Raw genomic sequence first — 11,668 nt, forward strand, 5'->3', positions numbered from 1 at the left:
TTTGTTACACACACAGATTACATTTATAGTTATGGCCATGTCAACGTTTAATCTTAATAAATTTATATTGCGGGATTGGAATAACTTTACACGAAGTAATGAGAAGAGGCCCAGACAATTTATTTGTTTCTCTCACGGGCCTGTGTACTCATAAACTACAATGCGAACATAATAAACCACAAGTTTTCTGTGTAAATAAGTTAAGAGTGGTTCAGCAAAGTGCACAACTCTAAAATGCAATATTGGTTATATACGATGAGGTGGGGAAAAAGCGTTCAGATTCTGGTTTTATACATCCTGATTTCTGTTCCCCATGGCTGATTGCTTCCTCAATTTCGCTGACTTGAAATGTATGTCTCAATGTCAAATGGAAATGGATTGATACTAATGTCTTTTCGACATTAAGGTGATCAGACAAAGGGTCAAGAGTGATGAGACGCAATTGGAGTGCTTGGGTGGGTTGAGGGGGGTGTCTCGGCGAAGTATGCCACTATGTCTGTTTCTAATGACCACATTGCTGACGACGATGGAAACCAAAAAAAAATAATTTTACATTCCCCCTCCTCCCCACAACCACATAATTTAATAACGTTGCTTTATCAGAACAGTAGAAGGTAATGACTGTGTATAGTAGCCGCAGAGATTAGGGGATTCTTCATGAGATGTCAAATGGTATTTGCAGTAGTGTATCCATGCAGATGGTGTTGGCTGTCGGCAGACGAAGAGACTGGCCATATATGAGAACTTTGAGAGTATTACTCACAATCAAAATAAAAACAGTCAATTACTAAAGTGTATTCCAGATAATGTAAAAGTATTTAGAATTTACTTCTAAAAATCATACTATATACACAAAAAAGTCCAGTTTATTTGTTTATTTGTTCCTAATATAGTGCATGGTGAAAGTTATCAATATTTTGTATTATTTATACTACATATTATATAAATAAATGTAAATATATATGTATTTAATTTTTGGATACACTTAAGACTCATGGACCTTAAATAGATTTTATTGGGGTACGTTTAAGTATTAAAAAAAAATCCAAGCAATGCTTAAGGACCACACATAATTTTATTCATAAAATAGTTTTAATCTATTGAAAAGCTATGCGAATGAGTATTCTTTGATGGTTCAGCTGGTTGTTATGCAGAAAATCTATTACTTTCTATTTATTTGAAGTTCCAGCTAATCCGAGGAATTTTTATTTATTGCTAAAATTTTATTTTACAGCTACAGACGTTAAACATGAAACAAATTACACTGATATGCCAGTTGAAACGGATGTTATACAGTATGTACAAGTGGGGAAGTGAACAGTAATTGACAAAAAAAAATATGAATGTCAAAGTTTGAATCAAAAATAATTCATTAGCTGGAAAACACTAAACAAAAATGTATGAAATTATATTCTTTTTTTGCTTATTGTAGTAGGTACTCAGTATTTGTGTGAACTGTTGTGTAAAATTTTTTTGTGTTTTCAAGGAAAAAACCAGCTCTTAAAAATTTAATTTTTTATTCTGTTAGTTGGAGTAAATGAAGGCATTTCAATGTACGTTGTTATTATCTAGTTTACAATAATGCAGATGATAATATGACGTCGGCCTGGGGCTTCGCCCGAGGTGCCCCCTCCATCACCGTATGTCTCTCCGCCAGACAAGCCCCATCATTCAAACCTCCCGCCAGCGACCTCCGCCAATCCCACAATCCACCGCGAGAGGACGCAGTGGAGCCAGTGCCTCTTTCCCTTTATAAATATTAATTACTGTTGTAAACTTATTTTATTTCGTGCACAAGTTACTCGTTTTATGCGTGTTATTTCCAGGATACCCGTAAAACATAATTATACGTGTTTTGTTTTATTTAAATTACTTTCGCTACAGAAAACTAGGCCGAAGGCCATCGACATAATTTATAATTATTTTGGATTTTATTGTAATATATATTATATTCAGTAGATGTATCTTAGGCTTAAACAAAATTGTAATAATTGTGAGAGTGCAAAATGTGTTCAATCATGATGTGTTGTCGGCACGAATTTGAATGACAACGATCAATTCAACTTGTCTGACGCGCTGTCCATCGTACACGGCGTCCATCGCTTCCTCCAGTCGCATCGTACCACCACAAAAAAAAGTTTGATGTATGAAATATAAGACAGAGTTTGTGCATACGCTTGTTTCAGAGAATAGATATAAGCATCTTATACAGTCAGCTGTGAGTGCCATGAATTTTACATTTTGGTACCAGCCACTTGTGTTCCTCCTCGTTCAACCAGTAGCGTAGAGAGCGCTGTCGAAACAGTCACTGCATTTCCCGCATAGACAGCGCTACCTGATATAAATTTCACATTTCGTTCAGAAATTTGGCGTGTTGAAAATGGCAAGATTGTATTGTTTGAAGAAACAGTATCAAGTGCAGTTTCTTTATATAGGCTAGTGAGAGTATTTCAACAGTGATAAATATTTATTGTTGATTGATAAGTATTTATTGATCAATAATTACTGATGTCCTGAGTAGTTATTTTGAAGTGTGTAATAAAGTAAATTCATGTTTATTTAGAAATATTTAGAAATATATTTAGAAATATATTTAGAAATATATTTAGATATATATATAAATATATAATATATATATTATATATAATATATATAATATATATAATAATATATATAATAATATATAATATTATATAATAATAATAATAATATAATAATAATATAATATTATATAATATAATATATATATAATAATATATATAATATATATAATAATATATATAATATATATATAATATATATAAATATATAGAAATATATTTAGAAATATATTTAGAGTAAATTCATGTTTATTTAGAAAATTGCCTTCTTTCTCTCTTTCTTCTCTGCCCTTTTTATCCCGTATGATATACTTGCGAGTCGAGGTCTCAATGACTTCTATTAGGTGTACTGAGTTGCACACTTTTTTTTTTGTTGTAAATGGAACAGAAAAATTCATGTTAAAATTAGATTTATTTGTAAATTTCTACATTAAATTAAATCAACTGTATCAATACAAAATTGTGTTCGCAGTAATAATGGATCCGGATTAATTCCCGAGCATTATTGCTTTGCATTGTCCCAGTACCTACCTCCAATAGTTAAAACAATTTGTAAACCGTTCTTCGAATAGCTTTTCAGTATCAACTGCGACAATAATAAACGTGTTACAACAAAATAAAGTCCAATTATTGAATATTATATTACCTTTTCCATGGTTTACTAAAATTATTATGCTTGAATGAAACATCAATTGAATTATAAAATTATGTGCCAAATAAATTACGAAATACTCAATATTATCTCAAAAAACCTATTTAATATATAAAAAAACAATAGTCATCTGTTGTACAAAAAAGCAATATATTTCCTGTATTTTTACAACCTATTTCTTGACAACTGGTTTTCAAATAAGTTATTGTTAAAAACACAGAAAAAACTTTTTTCTGTGTAAGACGCTTTCAGCACTCCGAGGACTTTATCTTTGAATTGCAACTGATCTTCACTATCCAGGCTTTTTTAATAAATCTAAATCAGTTATATCTATCCTTGGAGAACACCTTGGGTGGGTGAGGGGGGGGGGGGGCGCTTGACTGTGTATTTGACGGAGTTCAGTCGCTAACGCGAAGACATTTTATCCAACCACGGGGTGTCTCTGGACCTGTAGTAAACTAGTTCGTGGCTTCAGGCTTTTATAAAGTTTTACTCTTAAATAGCACCTTTGATGAAGGCTGTAGCGCCGTGCTCCAGCTCGCAGCAAAGCACGAGAGAAAGGATTGTCAGGGAGGGGTGGGCCGACAAACTTGGCTAAGGGCCCTTGAATGTGGCAGACTTGGACTGGCGCGAATCTAGTTACAGGCCACTGGATGGCCTGCGTGTCAGCACGGGATGAACCTGACTGTGGGCCGTCAGGCGCACCTTTGAGTGAAACTTGTCACTGATTTTATAAAAAAAAGTCTCTATTAATGCCGATACATAATGTCAACACGCCTGCACTTAGATCACTAACATTCTTCAATAACTAAGTCATTATATGCAGACTCGCATTTTATGCACCTTTACAACACTCTATTATATCACTATTGTGATACAATCGATTTGACCCAGCTAACATGTCAAGATTAAGTTAACTTTGCGATGTTATGCCTAAACTCCTAGTATTGTGATTACATGTAAAACTAAACTCTTTTAAGTGATTAAATAAGTAAAACAAATAAATCTAGTATAAACTCCTTTTAATATAAATCGTTACTACTAGAATATATATGTTTAATGGAGTGATAGTGCTAAATTAAAATTGACTGTTCAAACCAAGTAAATATCATTTATACCTGGAGTTAGCAAAACAACACTTATACCGCACTTCCTCATATTACTTCCAAAACCATTCATATTAGTTTTACCATTGGGTATCATTTGGGACTTCACTACCGTTGCTAGCTCAGGGTTTGGTAGGGCATTGTTCTAGATGATCTCAGGGAAAACACCTCCAGGTGATAGAATCGCGATCACAGGAACTCGTAGAATAGTATCTGGAAGGAATTCTAAGCTACTGCGACGATGTTATGCTGTTCTCAGGAACTGAAGACCCCATATCCCGGATGCTGCTGTAAATAGTAGTTATAGAAATTTCTCACCATTTGATGATCAGATAACAGATAAATTCTTCTTAGTGCTACTAAGACATTCAGGTGATTCATTAAGTCGTCTACTGCAGATAGAATGTGGAAATTGCTGAATAATTCCACAATTCAACTCCCTTGGCGTCCTAGAATTTTTCCTTTTTTCTTGTTGTAGCAACCAAAGACATAGCGACTATGAGAAAGCACGAAAGGAAAATGTTATCCATGGAAGAATACTATCAAGACAAATAAATTATGAAACAGTGTCCAGAACCAAAGATTAGACTATAAAGGAAATAATTAAAATATACTGTAAACTGGTTACTGTTTACACCATATTGGATGACCTTTACCTTTTCTACACTACTCTTGTAATCATCCTCGATTGCCAAACCGTCCATCTTTGCAGAAGACAGTTTGTACGATGTGAGAGAAAGGTAATTTTTTAGTGCGCAATTTATGCCTAAATCTCTCGTCTGGTCTACCTCAGCGGCATGGAGTTCATATGTAATGCGCTCGATAAGGTGAAGTATACCATTGCAGGATATATTTGTCGTTGTCGTATCCATGCCATCTGCTTTTGTCAGTGTACCTCATACGTAGAAATGACTGCGATGGTAAAGTAGGGCAAGTGTACCGAATATGAGATCCCTTTTTAAAAATATTTATATTTTGTTATTAAAAACCACTATTGGTAGATTTATTTATATTAGAAGATATATTATGTAATGCACTTTTACCTCAAAACAGGATTGAGCATTTGTATTAAAACAGAAAGTAATTAAACTAAGAAATAAAAAAGAACTAAATTTTATGAAAACAAAAACGTGTTCCTAATATGAGACATCCCCTACATTATGTTCCAAATTCCATATTTGATATTATTTAGTCACTTTTTGCACGGGAAATGGAGGCTGCTGGTAGTTCCAAGAGCGGCTGATAGGTAGCAGCTCTTACTTATTAAGATAACCAAGGGTCTCATATTAAGGCCGGGTCTCATATTTGGGTCACCTACCCTACAAATATCTTGGTGCTGGATAGCGATTCGTACTTCAGAAGGTAGCACGATACGGTCCGAGCAGGAAAGGCTGACACTCGTGCATTTCCATTTTGGTAATGCTGTCATCAAAAATGACCGGATCTTCCACGTTGGGAATTTCTTGTTCCATATTTATTCGGCACTTTTCCAATACCGAGAAGAAACTTTTACGCTATCAGGTGTTAATGCACCGACGTCTGGTAGAGATCTGATCTTTTTCATGCCAATGCGGTTTCTTTCTTTAACTGTTAGGTGACCCAAACTTTATGCCCATCGCTTCAAGCACAGACGTAATGTTATTTCTTATTCTTTGCGAAAATTCACTCAGCGTTCTCGCTGGTAAACGATTCTGACGACTTCATGTCCGTACTTCACGACGTCTGGAACGTAAATAGATACTTTGCGGCACTCCAACCAGTTTATATCCTGACGGGGCCATTGGCGAGAACTCGTGTAGCATATTGTTCAGTCTTCCGTTGAGATACGTTTCAGCCAAATGTTTTAGATAAATTTTAAGAGATTTGCAAACAATTATAACGGATTTGATAGTGTGACTTTTTTTTGTCTTTCTACTCTTGTTATTTCCACCCGTCGCAGTAACGATTAGATACATAAAATTTAGTTTAGACAAAAGTTTTCAACAATATTGAAAATTTAAACAACAAAAAATCCATATAGTACATGATAGGGAACATTAATTTTACTATTTCACCCCAGGTTTTTCAACCCCTTGCAGTAAATGTTTATATTATCAATAATTGTTTCAGTCGAAAGTTTTGTATAATAATTATAAAGATTTACAAACAATGTGAACGGATTTGATGGCGTGCCTACAGGGGTATTTATTATTTTTTTTTTTTGTATTCTAATGATTCTTTATCCACCCTTGCATCATTGGTTGATTTCATCAAAAATACTTCAGACAAAATTCGGATAATATTTATAACATTTACAAATATTTTGAACGGATTTGTTAGAGTACCTATTAAGGTAATTATGATTTTTTTAATTCTACCCCTCATTTTCTTCAAATCCTTGCAGCAATGGTTCGTCTAATAAAAAATTCTTACAGACCAAAGTTTTAGATAAAAATTATAAGATTCACAGACAATTTGTATGAATTCTAGGTTGTGCCTAATATGGGAGTTATGAATTTTTTGTCCTCCTACCCTTGTTTTTTTTCAACCCCTTGCTGTTATGGTTGGTGGTATAAAAGTTTATTCAGGGATAGGATTTTGGTATTACTCCTGCTAGTTATAATACATCCAAACGTATGTGATATTTTCCATATTATAGTAGTTACAGCCATTATTCTGTTTTTGATAAAACCTTCCCCATTTGTACCCCTTTCGATGTATATTGTCCGTTAACGAACTTGGCCGAGATTATTCACAAAGAGATTTTATCAGTAAAAAGGTATTTGTGAAAAATTTCGGACGTTATCATGTCCACTAAATAGTGATATATATATACTTTTTAGTTGACGATGGTTTTTGGGGTCTATGGACCACTAAACTAATATATATATAAATTTTCCGGACTTCGCAACATGGTAGTATTTATTTAAAGTCTACCTTAAAAAAATATGTGAGCACGTCTTTCAATACTCACTCAGTAAAATTCAAACATCTGTTTCGAGAAAATTCATGTGTTATCACTTTGTTCGTGTTGCATATAAACTTAAAATACTACAAACGGCCATGAAATTTAATATTTAAACATTTAAAACAATTTAGAGTGTGATAAATAAAGTATTCGCTTTTCAAATACCAAAATTTTGGATGCGAATCACATACAGACTTTCTCCGTCCGCCACTAGAATTCACTTCTTGAATTATAAATTTCGTTTGCCACCATCAAACGCAGATAACAATTAGCAGCACGAAACCGTCAGAAAATTTAAACTGTAAGTACCGGGTAATATAAAATCCCGGCTTTGAACCTGATTTTCGGCAAGGAATTGTATTAAAATAATGCTTATTTTGTTAAAATTCACTATACAGTTACTAGGTACTATAAATATTCCGCACACGTTTAAAGTTACATTTCCATGGCATTGCAAAAATTTTATTAAACTTAAACATTTCTAAACACATATTATTACACTAAGTATACGTTTGTATATTTGAGTTTGTTCAAACGACTGCCGTCAGTCTGTAAATACGTTCTACAAACAAACCTTAAACGTATTGAGGTGATTCTATATTATTATTTTATTTTGTTATAATGTAATTTTAAAGAGTAAAAAAATTGAAGTGACAATTTGAACCTCGTCCCTTGGGCTAACAAAAGCGTGCCCTCTACCGCTGTGCTAGTAAGACTCTTGGGAATATATGAGCATAATATCTATTAGAATTAATGTAATGCTAGTTGTCTTAGGTATTTTATAATTACGAATACTTTTAACTGTGACTCTTTAAGTTTGCCAAATATATTCCAGGTTAATGTCTCTATCATAAAGTTAAATTTAGCACACAAATACGTCTGGTGAGTCCCATAAAGTTTACGAAAGGAAGGGTGTTTATATTAGTTACTACAAGTGAGTCAGCCATATTTGTTACACATTTTCGTTCATCGACTTCCGTTCCATTTTTACGTAATTACTCCTACCAAATGCTATTTACCCAGATCTCAGATGTTTGCTCATAACAAATGTTGAGTCTAGCCTGGAGCGCATTGAATCCGCGAAAAAATCTACGCTCTAATGTATTTTGGCTTGTGGGTTCTAGTCTCGTCGAATGTGAAGATTTTACCCACGTTTTTCTCGCCTTTACGGTCGTCATCTTCAAGGAAGGCGTTACTTACCTAAGTCACTGCAAACGCCTTCAAGCGGCTAAAACCCACAAGCCAAGCAAATTCAGACAGTGGCTGCGAAAGACTGCTATCCTTATTAATCTGTATAATACATCAGTTTTGTGGACAAGATAACTGCCGCAATTTCTCACATATCACTTTCAAACTGAACATAAAATCAATCAGTGAAAATCTCATTGGAGTTCGATAAATTTCCAATCGCGAATTTGCACGAGCAAACGACAAACTTGCGATACCTCCCGGTCTGATCATTATTAAATGAATCAAAGGCTGCTTCCCGTAGTGGCTCATACCGCTCGGCCAAAAGGCAGCCAGACACGCCGCAAAAAAACGGAAACCGGCTAAGACCAGAGAGTCAAAGTTTTTTTTTGTGAACATCTTTTCTCTCGGTATGCGGCAATTGTTAGGAGTAATTTCGTAAATGCGATGGAAGCAAAGGAACGGAAATGTTTAACAGACGGTATGGTGCAAACCAAACGTTCACCAATCCAAAGGAAAACTTTAATAGTAATAACCAGTTCATGAATTTTTACAAGCTAGGCAGTATTTTAATAAAATTCTTTGTCGAAAATAACGTCCGAACCCGGGGTATCGTAGTCTTCCAAGTCTTTATCGCTTTCACCGGAGCCGTTTCAATTAGGTATATAGTTTAAAATTTCACTTCTGAAAATCGAATGATTCGATAGTCGACGTAGCTGCTCCGGCAGCGAATTCTAGCGGCGGGTGCGGAAACTACGGGTGATTCGCGTCCAGAAATACATTTGAAAACGAAATTTGCGTATGATTTTTTTTCACGCCGGTCATTATTTGAAAGGGAATTCTACGTTAAATTTCGAGCCCGAGTATAAGGTACATTTGCAACATGGACTACGTGAGAACACGTGAATTTTGGTTGTTACCGAGGTTAAATGTTACTACATCACTGACGAGTACTGAAAGATTCGCTCACCTTTTTGACGTGACAACGTCCAATAAATCGATGAACGCCGGCTGCAAGCATGAAAAAGGATTACTCATTGTCCCGTTACGCACATAGTCCCGTTACGCACATAGTCCCGTTACGCTTTGTCCCGTTACGCTCATTGTACGCTTGCGCCGCATCTATCTCTCTTCCACTCGATTGGAACAACCATAGATTTGACTTTTTCGAGGTATATTAAACTTGAAACACTCCCATTCGTTTCCTACTTTTCCTATCATCGTCCTATCCTTAACAGAATAACACAGATTGGAAGAAGTTAAATAGCAAACATGTATAAAAGTTATAGGTGGTTAAAATAATCTGTCCTTAAAGTAATAAACATATTTGAATTAATGAGTGCAAATAAAAGTAAATTTATCAATTAAATTGTAGATTTCATTCCACTCCTTCTTTGTATCCATTGAAAATAGTGATAATTCATTAAAAATGATTCAATTTTACTCATAAAAGTATGCAATAATTTCATCAATGTTTTGTTATGAAGTTCTCGCGTTAAACTATCGTCCGTAAACCGACTTTACAGACAACCAATTTTTTTTTTGTTCGGCCGATGCCCGCGGCTGGAAATAGAACTCGTCCTGGGGGCGCCGTGGTGCGCGGGGTTTACCCTCTCGCGATTATCGTAAAACGGAACGGCGTCGTCCGAGCGCCGCGCAACGTTATACGGCCGGTCCCCCGACAGGGGGTTCCAACCCCCCGCCGGCCGTAAACGCGGCTGACGAGCACCGGTCCCCCGTATAAAGGCATTAGAGAGGTTGGCGCCTGAATGAATAATACCGCGCGGTTGGATGCCATTTTTAGCACGTCCGCCGACGCGCTCGTATCTCGTGATTCAGTTCCGACTTCACCCACGGGGGCAGCACAGGCGTATTCGGAGTAATTCCTTTCTTTTCCCTCCATCACGTCGTACGTTCCATTGTGCTTTTCTCTCAGAGAACCAACTTCTTTCGGTACTCAAAGCTGGTTCTTAACCTGAAAGATCTTTTAAATTAGGTACCCTAAAAAGATTATAAAGTTAAACTTCTTTGCAACCGGCGAAGGGGTTTGGCAGCAAAGCGAAACGTAACAAAATGCGAGTAAACGAAAGTGTGCTGGGTGACGAAGATTGTAGGTTATGAAGAGTGTGTGTAAAGAACAGGTATTAGAGTAACTGACAGAAGTAAAGGAGCTCGATGGCATGTTGGGATTAGAGCACGCACCTTGCACACTTTCTTTCCTACTTGCTCACTTGCTCACTTTTCTGCCATTTCATTGTGGTAATGTGTATCCAGTTAAACCAGAAATATATATTTTTTGACAAATTACAAGTGTTAGCTCGATTCTGCTGTTTTGAGGACTTTTTGACTTGAATCTTCTGCACAGACTTCATGAGAGGATAACCAAAAATTGTGTAAGGAGCAAAAAAAATGTCTCTGTGGTCATTGTTAAGTAAAATAATTTTATAAATAAAGTTTAGTTTCAACTTACAAAAAAAGTTACCGTAATACCTGTATCTTCAGGTTAAATTATATTCTACAAATAGTATGGATAAGAAATAACCACGCAGTTATAATGAAGCACGCGACTGTAAAATAGGGAGGGGGCGTATCTGATCCTGGATCTAGGGCCCGTAATAGAATTTGGGGGGCCATGGGTACCAGATTTGCTAACTGCGACGTTTCTTTATGAGTTGACATAAAATTAAAACCCGTTGTGAAGTTTCACTTTTCGCATATATGGTAGCCATGCACCGATTACTTTTAGTTAGTACTAGATTAAAACCAACGTCTTCACTCGCGCAATTTGAGAGAATTGTTTAAATATTACAATTTAAAGACAAGTATTTAAGTCATTCCCAACATTTTTTACTAAATAAATAGATACAGTAAATTTGTTAAGTATATAAAAGATTTAGTTCATAACAAAATTGTTTAAGAATGACATTTTTTAAAGTCAGGTCAGAATATCTTTTTAATTTTTCGTACAGATCAATTAACTCAATTTATTGTTTTAGAGTTTTAGAGTTTATATTATACCTGAATGAAATCACACCCCCCAATCATCTTATGAGGTTGACAATTTTTAAAATGGTTAAACAGGCACCTATTTCATTTAAACTTTTCATGCCATCGCTTACACTATCACTTCCAATTACTGAAGTTAAGCTATATTAATAAAAAAATATCGCTATAA

Source organism: Bacillus rossius, chromosome 11, assembly GCF_032445375.1.
Source record: "Bacillus rossius redtenbacheri isolate Brsri chromosome 11, Brsri_v3, whole genome shotgun sequence".
Taxonomy (NCBI): domain Eukaryota; kingdom Metazoa; phylum Arthropoda; class Insecta; order Phasmatodea; family Bacillidae; genus Bacillus; species Bacillus rossius.